This window comes from Sciurus vulgaris (assembly GCF_902686455.1).
Source record: "Sciurus vulgaris genome assembly, chromosome: 5".
Lineage (NCBI taxonomy): Eukaryota > Metazoa > Chordata > Mammalia > Rodentia > Sciuridae > Sciurus > Sciurus vulgaris.
The window spans coordinates 113,570,851-113,584,845 of NC_136465.1; the positions used below are offsets into that span (position 1 = coordinate 113,570,851).

The 13,995-nt window shown below is 38.4% G+C and overlaps 1 protein-coding gene across 1 annotated transcript in view; it reads right to left on the reverse strand.

The window, feature by feature from the left end:
- Positions 1 to 278: 278 nt before the first annotated feature.
- The window catches only part of LOC306661006 (uncharacterized protein), a 34,742-nt gene continuing 21,025 nt past the window's right edge, over positions 279 to 13,995 (reverse strand). Inside the window, exon 7 of the transcript XR_013763816.1 lies at positions 279 to 3,910. The gene's annotated coding sequence lies outside the window, so the exon portion shown is untranslated. The remainder of the gene's footprint in view (positions 3,911 to 13,995) is intronic.

The following is a 13,995-nucleotide window of genomic DNA, read 5'->3' on the forward strand; positions in this document are numbered from 1 at the left end:
AGCTGCTGAGATTACAGGTGTGCACCACTGCACCTAGCATCTTTTTTAAAGTGAAGTATCCTTTACTTCAGTTGAGCATCCATAACTCAATCATCCAAATTCTGAATGCTCAAAATTCTGAAAATTTTTGAGTGCCAATGTGATGCCACAGGCAGAAAATTCTATACCTGTCCTCATTGACAGGTCACATTTAAAACAGAGTGCAGGGGTGAAGGTGCAGTAGAGCACTTGCCTAGTGTGTGAAAGCACCTGGATTCATCCCTAGCACCACAAAATACAAAACAAAAACAAAAAAACACTAAAATATTGTATATAATTACCTTAAGTCTATGTACACCTTACAACATAAATGAACTTCATGTTTAGATTCGAGTCCCATCTCCAAGATATCTCATTATGTATATGCAGATATTCCAAAATCTAAAAACAACTTCAACCCACCACATGTTTGGTCCCAAGCATTTCAAAAAAGGTGACTCAACCTGGGTTATCTTCCAGATACATTTCCTTTAGACAAATTTTCATTTGACTCTTTTGTTCTATTTATTCATAGTAGAAGATTAATATATAAAGGGAAAGAGGCTAGGAAAGACTGATATTCACTTGATTGAGATTACACCCTAGCTATGGAGTTAATTTCTTAGGATATTCAGCTCACAAAACAAAATAAAATCCCCATTAGAGAATTAGAGTGATGGGTTGGGTTCCTCTACAGTGAAAGGAACAGTGAATGGTTCCTACCCTAAATAACCCAGCTAAGATCAGTGTGATCCATCTTAGTGTATATCAACAGCAGAGGTAGTAGAGTACTTAAACTGGGAAGAAGACATTTTTAGAATCTGCAAATCTAAACAGCCTTGTTTTACACTTATTCCAAGTTTTAGCAATAAACAAATCTTTTGGTTAATTAATCCATAAATTAAAACAGACCTAAAAGGTCAACTCCAAAGAAAAGGAGTAAAATTATCTAAGTAGATCTAGTTTATGCCAAAGCTAACTCTGTTAGTCATTCAGTTAGATACACCTAACAAGAAGTCTAACTAGAGACACAAATTATTTCAAATTTTTAGATAATATTCACTTTACAGTAATGAGACTAAGCGACAATGGTCTTAGCCTCCTCCTTCTTTAGTACAGGTATATGGAGATCATGGAATTATGGGCATGGTGCTGGCATATAGGATAATTGTGTGGTAATTATTACTATAAACTCTATTATGAAAGCTTGAACCAAATACAACCCAAAGAGTTATTCCAAAGTTATGGTCCTTATTTCCAGTGTTCAGCAAACATTTTTAAACATCTGCTATATGCCAGACACTATGCTGGCCTAAAGATACAGAAAGAAGACTCAGATCTTACCCGCAAATAGTGCAGTCTACTTAGGCAGAGAGACCAAGAAGGGAAGACAACCTATAGACATTGTGACAGAGAGAACAAGGATTCTATGGAAGCACAAGCACAAATAAGGGTTTTTAAACTAAGGATAGGAGGTTAGTAGAGGTTTATGGAAGGATACAAACACTATAAAGAGCTAAGAATAGAAGGAAATTAGGCAGAGAAGGTTAGGATTTAGGCAAAGGAATAAAGAAAGGAACAGAAGCAAGGCATGCTGGTTAAACTCTGCAGAGCTTAGTATGGAGGTGAGCCCATCAGTGATGAAAGAAACGCAACCACTAGTAGCAATATTTAATAGGGGATTTATTATTGGTCTTTGGACTTATGTGATTATGAAGCTCTTGCTTATGTATCTCCAATGGGGCCTGGTGTGGGCACAATAATTAGGAAGGAAAGATGGATGTAACGTGAGAGAAGCAAGGAACATCCAGAACCTGCAAGGACGAGATAGAGCATACTGAACACACTGGAACTCTTGTGGGTTTTCTTCCCCAAGAAATTAAATCATGTATTAATTACAATGATGAGGAATGATACACAAGCTTCATTCCCATCATCATTTATCTGGTAGCATTATTTAATTTAATCATCATATGGGGAGTCCCAACAATCATTTTTATAATCAAATACTTCCACAAATGTGCTGGGGTGACTCTTTCAATGGTGAACTTTAGAAGGTCACAACAGTCACTGTCAGTTCAATTACACCAAAGTTTCTGAAGACAAAGTCTATTTTTTTTTTTTTTTTTTTTGGTCAATAAAATTTGTGGTTTTTAAAATTTTTATTTATTTATTTATTTTGGTTAATGGCTTCTCTACCCAAGTAGTTCTAAATAAATTTCAAATGGAACCTGGCATCACCCTGAAAGAATCCTAACTTCACACTGTCAGGAAGGTTTACCAAGATGGCTTCAGAGTAGACTTAACATTACACAGCACATTTAAACCAAAGCACATCTACTGAACATCATGATCAGACTATAACATGTAGCAATCAATAGCATGAGTGTAAACAAAAAAAAAATTTAGGTTAAAGCCCTTTGTTAGGAGGCTTTACACTGTCCAAATAACAGAACCTAAAATAATCTGTTACAAAGTAGTCACATACAGTTCTCAGAGTATTTTGCCCATACACAAATATTGTCTAAAATGTGTCTTTTTTGTAGCACCCAGGCCAAGCCACAAGGAGCATGGCTGAGTTCACAAATCTGTCATAACCTGTAGCTTCCCTGTCACTTCTCTGCCTCTCCTGTCCTGCTAAGCTTTGTTTCCTGGCAGTATTAACCCTTCTATCTCTGCCATGGCTACTGCTACTGCTGCTGTTCCAACTGCCAGAGCCACCTTGGTTTTATGATTTGGCAAAGTACTGGCCTCTACCACCACAGGGACAGTTTCTGCCTCTAAAGTTTCCTCCCTTCATGGACCCACAATTTGAAGTCTGACTGTTTTAACTCAGAATCACCACCTCCAAATTGGTTCCATTATCACCAAATGCACTGGAGCCATTCACACTGCACCATACATAACTCCACCATAGCTACCACCAAAGTCACTGTGGCCACTGAAGTTTCCTCCATGAGTAAAGTTGTCATTGCCACTAGACAGCCACCAAAGTTTCCAAACCAGTTTGATCTCTGGCTGGATGAAGCACTAGGCATCTTGACAGGGCTTTCTGCTCTTCACAGTATGGCCAGTTGCAGGATGGTATTTCTGAATGACTGTCTCATCCACAAAGTCATGGTCATCAGAAGATACAAAAGTAAAGTCTCTCTTCTTGTCATTGCTTTGGCCAATCCTGGTTTCATCACTTCCATTTTCCCACACTGTTAAGGAGTCTCACAGGTGATGTTCTTTGGTGTCTTCTATAATGCCACCAACAAACACCCTTCTCACAGTTCAGTGGGCACCTGGTCTCTGAGAACCTTCTCCTGCCGTAGCCCTTTTTGGTTCTACAACTCTTCCATCCACCTTGTGTGGTCTTACCTTCATGACTGCATCCAACTCCTTCACAGTGGCATAAGTGATAAACCTGAATCCCATGGTGGGCTAGGTGTTTGGATCTCTCATTACCACAGTCTGAGTATTCCCCGTTGCTCAGAATGGTTCCTCATCAGACTTTCATTGGTTGTCTCAAAACTCAGCCCTCTGATGAATAACTTCTGTAGCTCTTCAGGCTCTTTAGAAGACTGATTTAGATATGACAGTAGTGGGACGAGAGATTTTAACAGTGCTTCCTGGGGCTGGGGATGTGGCTCAGAGGTAGAGTGCTTGCCTAGCATGTGTGAGGCAGTGGGTTCGATCCTCAGCACCACATAAAAAAATAAATAAATAAACAAATAAAATAAAGTTATTTAAAAAAAACCAGTGCTTCCTCATTGGCATCCTCAGTCAGAAAAAGTATGTTGTGGTTTTTTTTTTTTCTTCTTTTTAACCATTTCCAAGCTTCCAATTCAATGGTGAGAGCAACACATGGAGAAAGCAAATGCCTTTCATCCTGGAGATAAATATGGACCTGGCCAAGAAGTCAGAGAAGGGAGAGAGAGAAAAGTCAGCATAAGACATTCTGGGTATACTCTTGATTGCTGCCCATTGCCACCTAAGTGAGTCGGCAGATCAGCTGAAATGATGCAACATAGAATGAATTGGGCTGCTGCTTACTTCTGCCTTCCAAACCTCATGTAAAATATCTCTCATGCATTAAGTAGGGAATAAAGGGAAAGGACTTCTGGAAAATGTAGTTATGAGGTAGCTCAATTGAAGCAACACAAATCTACCACTGTCCAGCCTGGTCAAACAGGTATCCTCCTTTAATGGCACTTACTCTACAAATAAAAATAACTGCAAAAGCACCTATCCTTTACAAAACCCAAAACATGCTAATTCTCTCCCAAAAGACAATATAAGTCTCTTTATCCATTTTTGGGTGATGCTGAATCCTCATTCAGCTGAATCACTTTCCCTTTGATATCCTGTAACTAAAATCCTGACCTACAAGGTTAATGACTATTAATGCTTCTTATGTTAAGATAATATTACCTATCTGCTTGGGAGGCTGAGGCAGGAAAATCACAAGTTCAAGGTCAGACAAGGCAACTAAATAAGACCCTGTCTCAAAATAAAAAATAAAAATGGCTGGAGATGAAGCCAGGGGTAGAGCACCCCTGGGTTCAATCTTCAGTAGCATACACACACACACACACACACACACACACAAGCTATACTTAAAAAGCAAACAACTGAAGTACTAGTGTGCTTTTCCCTAAATCTATAGTCTCCAAATAACTTTAGACAGAAATATTTCATGTTTATTTTTTTAAATACATTTTTTAGTTGTAGATGGACACAATACCTTTATTTTATTTTTATGTGGTGCTGAGGATCAAACCCAGGGCCTCATACATGCTAGGAGAGCGCACTACCACTGAGCCACTTGACCCCCATAACGCCAAGATGCCATTGTTCACATTGAATTCAAGGAGCCTCGCAGTTCACACTGTCATTTCTGGTTTATAGATAGTCACCACGAATGCCACTGAAGGCACTGAATGCCATGGCTACCTACGCAAGTGCATTTCCCACAACCTTGGGAAATGAGCAGGTGTGCTTAGGGACTAGGTGAGCAAGGCAGATTCACTCTGGCAGTCAACCCACCTCATCTGGATACCTACCTCTGTGGCAGTTTCTCAACTTAGCACTAATGATGTTTGGGGTTGTATTGTTCTTTGTTGTGGATGGTTGTCGTGTGCATTGCAGGATATTTGGCAGCATTCATGGTCTCTACCCACTGGCTGCCAGCATATCCTCCCACTTCTCACCCCAAGTGTGAAAAACAAAAATGTCTCTAGACATTACCAGACTTCCCTGGAGAACAAAGCTGCCTGTAATTTACAACTACAGCTCTTCTAATACTGCAACTGCCTTGAGAGCAGATTACCTTTTGATTCAAAAGGTAGTTGTTGTTGTTATTATTATTATTATTATTATTATTATTATTATTTGTATAAGGGATTGAACTCAGGGGCACTTAACCACTGAGCCACATCTCCAGTCCTTTTTTGTATTTTATTTAGAGACAGGTCTCACTGAGTTGCTTATGGCTTCACTAAATTGCTGAGGCTGGCTTCGAACTCATGATCCTCCTGCCTCAGCCTCCAGAGTTGCTGGGATTACAAGCATCCATCACCACAATCGACCTGGGTTGTAGTCATTCTTCAGCAGGGTCTGAAGGACTGCTTCTACTAGCAAAGGAATCTCAGTAAAATATATGGGTTCAAGGACTCAATTTCTTTGAAATCTCCACTCATCCCCATCCCAATTTTCAAGGTTCTCTTTCCAAAGCAATGCCAATTTTACACTGGAGACTTTGTGAGGTGGCACATTTAAATTGTATTGTGACTAGATGCCGGAGACCAGCCCTAGCAGCAGAGTCCAGGGGTCCTTGATGGCCTGAAATGTAAAAGCCCCAAAAGATTAGGCGGCGCAGCGTCGGCGATGGACAGCAACCACACAGACTCAGGTCAGTGTTAGGTTGCTGACAAGTTTATTGAATTCACAAGCAATTTTTATACCCTTTACAAACTTACTAAGAATAAAGCAGGGAGTTTCAAGGACAGAAGAAGAATTTGGGCATTTAGCTTGGGCATTTAGCCGACAGGCGCCATCTGGTAATATCTTATCTTACTTGACACTTCCCCACAATGAAGTATCCTTGACTCGAAACTTACAAAGGCAAGTTGTTGTATACCACCTGTTTCTCCTTGAAGTTTAACTTCTATTTGATTTCTTACTGCTAAGATTAATTATAACTTCTAGTAATTTGTTATTAATTTTTCATGACTATAATTACATGTCTATGCTATGTTAAATCATATTATACTATTAAGAACCAAGTTATTGTCTTTAGAGTAAAAAATCTTTATCTAAAAGAACTAAAACTTTTCTTTTGAACTAAATATAATGTATTTCTGTGGGAGGCTCATTACTTTGCAGAAGAAACCAGATGTAACAAATATGTTGATCACTGAAGCTAAGAGAATCACTTATATGCAACTAGATGTCTGGGAATCTTGTAAAAGTTAGCAAAAACATCACAAGACATATTGCTTCAGAATGTCCACCATTCCCTATAGGAATATTAGTGCTTTGTGTAAACAAATGAACTTTATTTTACTGGAATTGAGTTAACTCATATGAACTGTTTGTGTTCCCATCATCCTTCAACCGAAGAACTTTATTAAACATGATTAATCCGCGTAATATTGTGAGTTCTGGTGAAAAACAAAAAAGGAAGAGAGATTAACACTCTGAGGAAGGGGCTCCAGCTTTACTCAACTTACGACGAGTCCTTGCTATCGTCTTCCAGGGAAGGCCTTGGCAGCACCCAACTTATGACGAGTCCTTGCTATCATCCTCCAGAGGAAGATTACCAACCTCTGGCATGGGTCTTTATGCGCCAGGCACACTTCCCTGGCATGAGTTTTATGTGCTAGGCGCCCCCGCAGTTCCCCCTTTTTTGTTTTGAAGATCAAAAAGACCTTTTTGAATTTGAAGGCCCTTAAAAACCTTTGTTAAGAGTCGAAGGATAACTGGAAGACAAAAAATTAACATAAAGATACAAAATCCAATTAGAGCAAATTGTAAAATAGTGTTAAAAAGGGTACTATTAGTAATAGTTTTTTTAATATTATTAAAAATATCCATTGGAAGGTTGGCATCTGGAGCAATAGCGAGGTGTGCTTGGCTTATATCTTTTATTTTATGTTTTTAATCTAAAATATCCGGAGCTAAGTTAGTATTATTCCAAATTCCTTTAAGATGATTTTGAACTTCAGACCAACGAGTAATATTATCAGCTTTTAAAGGGGTAACACAAATCCATTTGTAATTAGCATGACATCTAGTGGTTATTTTAGTCTGAATATTTTGAATTTTATTTCCTATAAAGAGAACTGCTTCCTCAAGAGCATTAATTCGAATTTCTAGCTTTTTATCAATTTGTTCCTGAGTGGCCAAGGCTACAGAAACATTATGTGAAAGATCATTAACATGAGAAGCAGTATGAATTTCCTGTACTAAAGCAGTGGTTGAAATTGCTAATGCCGTGATGATACTGATTAAAGCTGTAATTCCCAAGATTAACGTTGCTACAAAACGTTTTGGTCTCATTAATTCATTTAGCTTTCTTAAGATTTCAGTCCCTGGATCATCGTACCAAGTTTCCTTTAAAGTTACAGGTAAAATAACATAAGAAGGCTGATGTACAATAAAAAACACCTTTAAATCCTTATTAAATGTAGAGTTAATACAATTAGTTAATGTGCAGTTTTTACACTGTATATCATAAGCATCATCGTTTTTTGTGACTTTAACATTAGAAATGGAACCTAATAAAATAGCATGTGGAGCATTAATACAAGCTCTAACATTATAAGATTCAACTTTAGTAGTTTCTGGTCTATTTAATTTTACTATATCAATAGCTGTAAGCAATCTATATAAGTCTGGAAAATATGAATGTTTACCATGCTTAAGAATAGACTGAAAAGTTGGAGTTACCCAACCGGGAGTAAACCACCTATGTAAGGGCTCTCCAAATCCCAATTCCCTTGATCCAGAAAAAATATATTTTCCATCTGACTTTTGACTTTCCTCAAGTATTTTTGGTTTATAGTCGGTCCAGGGAGAAGATACAGAAAAATCTTTAATTAAAGTGTGAGAATCCCTTGGATTAAATACCACAGCTGATTGTGAAAATCCACAAGTGATCCATTTGGGAAAATCAATATTAATATCTATAGTATTCCAATAAACATCTGGATGTTGAGCTTTTGGTTCACATTTTTTAACCATTTCGGGAAGACTTTCATTTATATAAGTTTCATTGTAATTATTATAACCAATTGAGACCATTTCTAGAGTCCAAATATATCTTTTAATTGGGTCAGACTTGGGAGAGTCAGTCAAATAAGTTCTATAACTGAGGGGAAGACATCCCAATGGCAAATGTATATTATCCAGAGAAAAACATAAAGGAGTTTCCTCAGTTAATCCATGAAAATTGACTGTGTCTGTCATCTTATGAGGAATAAAGGAATCAGATATGCCTCCCATGAGTTCTGGATGACTAGTAAATATTTTTACATTGGACCGACTCCATGAACTTGCATGAAGTAATGGAGGGTTAGGAAAATAGGTCCAATAGGCCTTTTCAGAGTTAATTTGAATATTCAAGGCATGTACAGGCATTACCTGAACAGCAAGCAATGAAAGCATAGCCAGAAAAACTAGTTCAGGTGTTTTAGCTTTACCAGAATTAGTCACCATACGTTCAGCCTCAGAAGTTAAGCGTTTTAATTGTCCCCATGATGGAAAGGGAGAATGACGAGTGGAGTGAGCTTGGGGAAGATGTAATCCGTTTAACCTCCGTGTTAAAACATCATCCGGGATCGAACTGGTCGGGTAAGGTGTTCGAGAATTCCTCTTCCTTCTCGAGTGACGTCTTTTGTTCGTCTCCATTGGCATTGATGTGTCTAATCAATCTATCAGGAATCCACAGTGGTGTTTCTGTATCCTGTGGGAAAACACAAGCATAACCTCGACCGGATGTTAAAAGAACATCAGGTCCTTTCCATTGTCCTGTAAGTAAGTCTTTCCATTTGACCATAACAATTGGATTGGGACTTTGTTGTTCCCAATGTCTCATCATAGAAGTTATTCCTTGTTTATCAGCATTTAAATGATTAAGAACAAAAAGAGCATGTTGTAGAATATGATGAGGGGAAGAATATTTTAATTCCCCCTCTTTAAGTTTATTAATCTGTTGTTTTAGGCGTTGATGACTCCTTTCTACAATAGCCTGTCCTTGAGGATTATATGGAATACCTGTAGAATGGCTAATATTAAAACGTGAACAAAAATCTTTAAATGCTTTTGAGCTATAAGCTGGAGCATTGTCAGTTTTAATCTTTTTAGGCATGCCTAACATAGCAAAACATAGGAATAAATGCTGAATGACATCTTTATAAGCTTCTCCTGTCCGAGCGGAAGCTACAATAACATGAGAAAAGGTATCAACCGTAACATGCACAAATGACAATTTCCCAAATTCTATGATATGAGTAACATCCATTTGCCATAAAACGTTAGGGAGTAAGCCTCTTGGATTAACCCCCAACTGTGGAGAAGAGAAATATTGAGGACAAACATGACAAGAACGAACAATCTGTCTAGCTTCTTCCCTGGAAATATGAAACTGCTTTTGTAGAGCAGAAGCATTTTGATGATGATTCTTATGTGAAAGAATGGCTTCTTCTTTAACTGTTAAAATAAAAGATTTAGTCAATAAGTCAGCTTGAGCATTCCCTTCAGTTAAAGGTCCGGGTAATTTAGAATGTCCTCGAATATGACCTATAAAAAAAGGTAAATGTCTTTCTTGAATTAATTTTTGTAAGAGAGAAAGTTTAGGCGCTATAGTTGAGGAATCTGAAATGGATGCAGTTTCGATAACAGGAAACAATTTCACAATGTAAAGTGAATCAGTATAAAGATTAAATGATTGACTAACATTATTAAAAGCATAAATAACTGCTTCTAATTCAGCTCTCTGTGCTGAAGTCTCTGTTGTCCATTGAACAATGGGTCGAGTGCCAATTAAAGTTACAGCCTTGCCATTTGAGGATCCATCTGTAAAAATTGTAATAGCATTAGATAAAGGGAAAGAAGAGGTCCATTTTGGAAAAATAATGTTAGTTTCCTGTAAAAAATGTAAAATAGGATCATTTGGTAAATGAAAAGAAATCTTTCCCAGAAAATTACAGAAAGCTACAGTCCAATTGTCATCAATTTGCATTAAATGCTCAAATTGCTCCCTAGTATAAGGAATAATAATTTCATGCATTTCCTGAGCAAATAATTCTTTACTTCTTTGTCTAGCTTTAAGTATTAATAAAGCAACCATAGTAGGATAAGAGAGAAGACCTTGGCTGATTTCCTTGAGTGTTTTGGGGTTTTCCCTGATTGATATCTTTTAAATATTGGGCATAAGTTTTTCCTTGAAAAGCAGCTGCCATGATCATCCCTTGAATATGAGCTGGACTCGTGTCCATGCAAGTTTTTATATAGTCAGATAATGTCCCTGTCCTTCTAATAGGTCTTAAGAGGGCCTGACAAGTAGGATTAGCGTTTTCAAATGCTAATTGTTTTAACAATATTTCGGCAGCTTCAGGATTAGTAATTATTTTTGAAATATTTTCCTCCAATTTGGCCAAGAAATCTTCATATGGTTCCATACCTCCTTGTTTAATATTACTTAAAAAGGATGTTTTTGTATCAGAGGACGGAAGGCGTCTCCAGGCAGCTACAGCCAATTTTGAGACTTCCTCCAACACTTTTCTTGGTAATTTAATTTGTTCAGCTGGGGAAGCCCAATCATCAGTTCCTAACACTTGCCCCAGTAACATTCTATTTCTATCTTTAAGACCTTTAGCCAATTGAGATTGTAAAGTCATTTTTGCCTGCTCTTCGTATTCGGTTTTCCATAGTAAATAATGCCCGGGAGTTAAGCAAGAACGAGCAGTTTGTTGCCAATCAAAAGGCGTAAGCCGCTGAGAGCCAATGTTTTCTACTAACTGGAGGACATAAGGGGATGTTGGTCCTAAATCTTTCACAGCTGTTCTTAACTCTTTAATTATCTTAAATGACAAAGGCTCCCATTGAGGTTCTCCTCCTTCATCAATAGCCCAAATTACTGGGCAACAAAGACTAAGATCTCCAGCCTTTTGTGCCTCTGCTACAGCCCCTAGAAACCCTATTTTTGCTACTGAATTTTGTTTAGATGATTTTTGCTTATGAGTAACAGGAGCCACAAAAGGAGGATAATCCTCATTATGATATCTAAAAGCAGCCTCCTCCAAATCTTCCTGATCTGAGGGTGACAGTTGATCAGGGTCATTACCTTCTTGAATTTCCTCATTCTCATCCTCATCAGTATCACGATTTCCTTCCTGTGTTTCTTGATTATCTTCAGCTGAAACTGCTATAACCTGATCATTGGCTGGCTCCTGATCACTAAATGGAGATAACAATAATTTTTGTTCCAATTGCTCTGCAGGTGGTTTTGTATCAAAACAATCTCTAAATAAGCCCCATAATGTAAAGGCATCCTTAGGAACTCTCTCATTTCCATACAACTTATAATAACTTTTCATATCATGACCCACCTGCTTCCATATTTTTAAATCAAGAGCACCTCTGTCTGGAAACCATGGAGAACATTCCTGTATAAACTGAAAAAAGTGACGTAATTGTGCAGAACTTACTGTAACACCTCCTTTCTTTAATAAATGCTTTGCTATATCAAGAAATAAAGTTCTTTCCTTAGATGCAGTATTACCCATTTTATCCAATCCCTGCCCTTTCTTTCTCAGTCTCTGTTACTGAGGGGACCGCGGCTCCCCGGGCAGTATCCTAGCTGCCAACCGCCTGAAAAAAAGAAAAGAATAAGATACTTACCAATCAGGTCCCTGTTCGGGCGCCAAACTGCCGGGGACCAGCCCTAGCAGCAGAGTCCAGGGGTCCTTGATGGCCTGAAATGTAAAAGCCCCAAAAGATTAGGCGGCGCAGCGTCGGCGATGGACAGCAACCACACAGACTCAGGTCAATGTTAGGTTGCTGACAAGTTTATTGAATTCACAAGCAATTTTTATACCCTTTACAAACTTACTAAGAATAAAGCAGGGAGTTTCAAGGACAGAAGAAGAATTTGGGCATTTAGCTTGGGCATTTAGCCGACAGGCGCCATCTGGTAATATCTTATCTTACTTGACACTTCCCCACAATGAAGTATCCTTGACTCGAAACTTACAAAGGCAAGTTGTTGTATACCACCTGTTTCTCCTTGAAGTTTAACTTCTATTTGATTTCTTACTGCTAAGATTAATTATAACTTCTAGTAATTTGTTATTAATTTTTCATGACTATAATTACATGTCTATGCTATGTTAAATCATATTATACTATTAAGAACCAAGTTATTGTCTTTAGAGTAAAAAATCTTTATCTAAAAGAACTAAAACTTTTCTTTTGAACTAAATATAATGTATTTCTGTGGGAGGCTCATTACTTTGCAGAAGAAACCAGATGTAACAAATATGTTGATCACTGAAGCTAAGAGAATCACTTATATGCAACTAGATGTCTGGGAATCTTGTAAAAGTTAGCAAAAACATCACAAGACATATTGCTTCAGAATGTCCACCATTCCCTATAGGAATATTAGTGCTTTGTGTAAACAAATGAACTTTATTTTACTGGAATTGAGTTAACTCATATGAACTGTTTGTGTTCCCATCATCCTTCAACCGAAGAACTTTATTAAACATGATTAATCCGCGTAATATTGTGAGTTCTGGTGAAAAACAAAAAAGGAAGAGAGATTAACACTCTGAGGAAGGGGCTCCAGCTTTACTCAACTTACGACGAGTCCTTGCTATCGTCTTCCAGGGAAGGCCTTGGCAGCACCCAACTTATGACGAGTCCTTGCTATCATCCTCCAGAGGAAGATTACCAACCTCTGGCATGGGTCTTTATGCGCCAGGCACACTTCCCTGGCATGAGTTTTATGTGCTAGGCGCCCCCGCAACTAGATACTCACAGCATGAGACCCTGAGTGTGGTTTTCAAAAGTATCAGCCACATGGGTACAGGAGTGAAGAGTTTCCTTTAGAAGAAGTTTTAAAGCTTTCAGCCTCCTCACTAGAACTTGTGCTAGCAATGAAAAACCCTGAGCCCATTATTGGCTTTTTGCAAATTCTCCAGCACACTTAAAAATAATCAGCCTCACTATATCCCTATTTCCACTAAATCTCCCATGACAATAAAGATCTGTTCACTTAAAACCTGGCTTTCTATAGGCCCTTGACTAAAGAATCTACAGGTCACAATTTAAGGAAGTGTCTTGCTCCTGAGTGCCATGGCCTGCGAGCATCCTCGTTACCACTGAACAAATGGTCATTAATGCCTTTAGTCAGATCAGAGAACCAATTCAGAGAACCTGTCCTGGTGCTTCTGTTCCTCTGGAAACACATCTTCATCACATTCTGCATCAGTCGGACTTTAGTCAGAGAAGCAAAACTACCAGTAGTGACATGAAAAGGGATATATTCTAGAGCTCTGGCCTTAAATAATGTCAGGAGCTGGCTAAACAGTCCATGTGAAACTATTGCTCATGTTTCTGATGTTGGGGCCAGAAATCAGCAAGGCAACTGTGGGAAGGAAAGATAAACTGGAATCTGCAAGGATGAGTTGCAACCCAAGACAGGTGGGACCTGGAGTCAGTCTCTCTGTCTCCCTTCATGAGAAATGTAGAGAACCTACATTGTGGGAAGTTGTCCTTATTTAGCAGAATCAGACTAGGTTGAGCCATGGGACACAGAGGCCTGGCTTCTAGGAAATGCTGGGAAGTATGTGGCACTGCATGGGAGTGGTTTCCTAACTCCTTCTGGAAAATTTCTCCTTAAGAGAATGGCTTCCCTAACTCCACCCTATTCTGTCCATCACAAAAGAAGCTCCTCCTGATCCTTGCCTCCTTTACCTGTATATT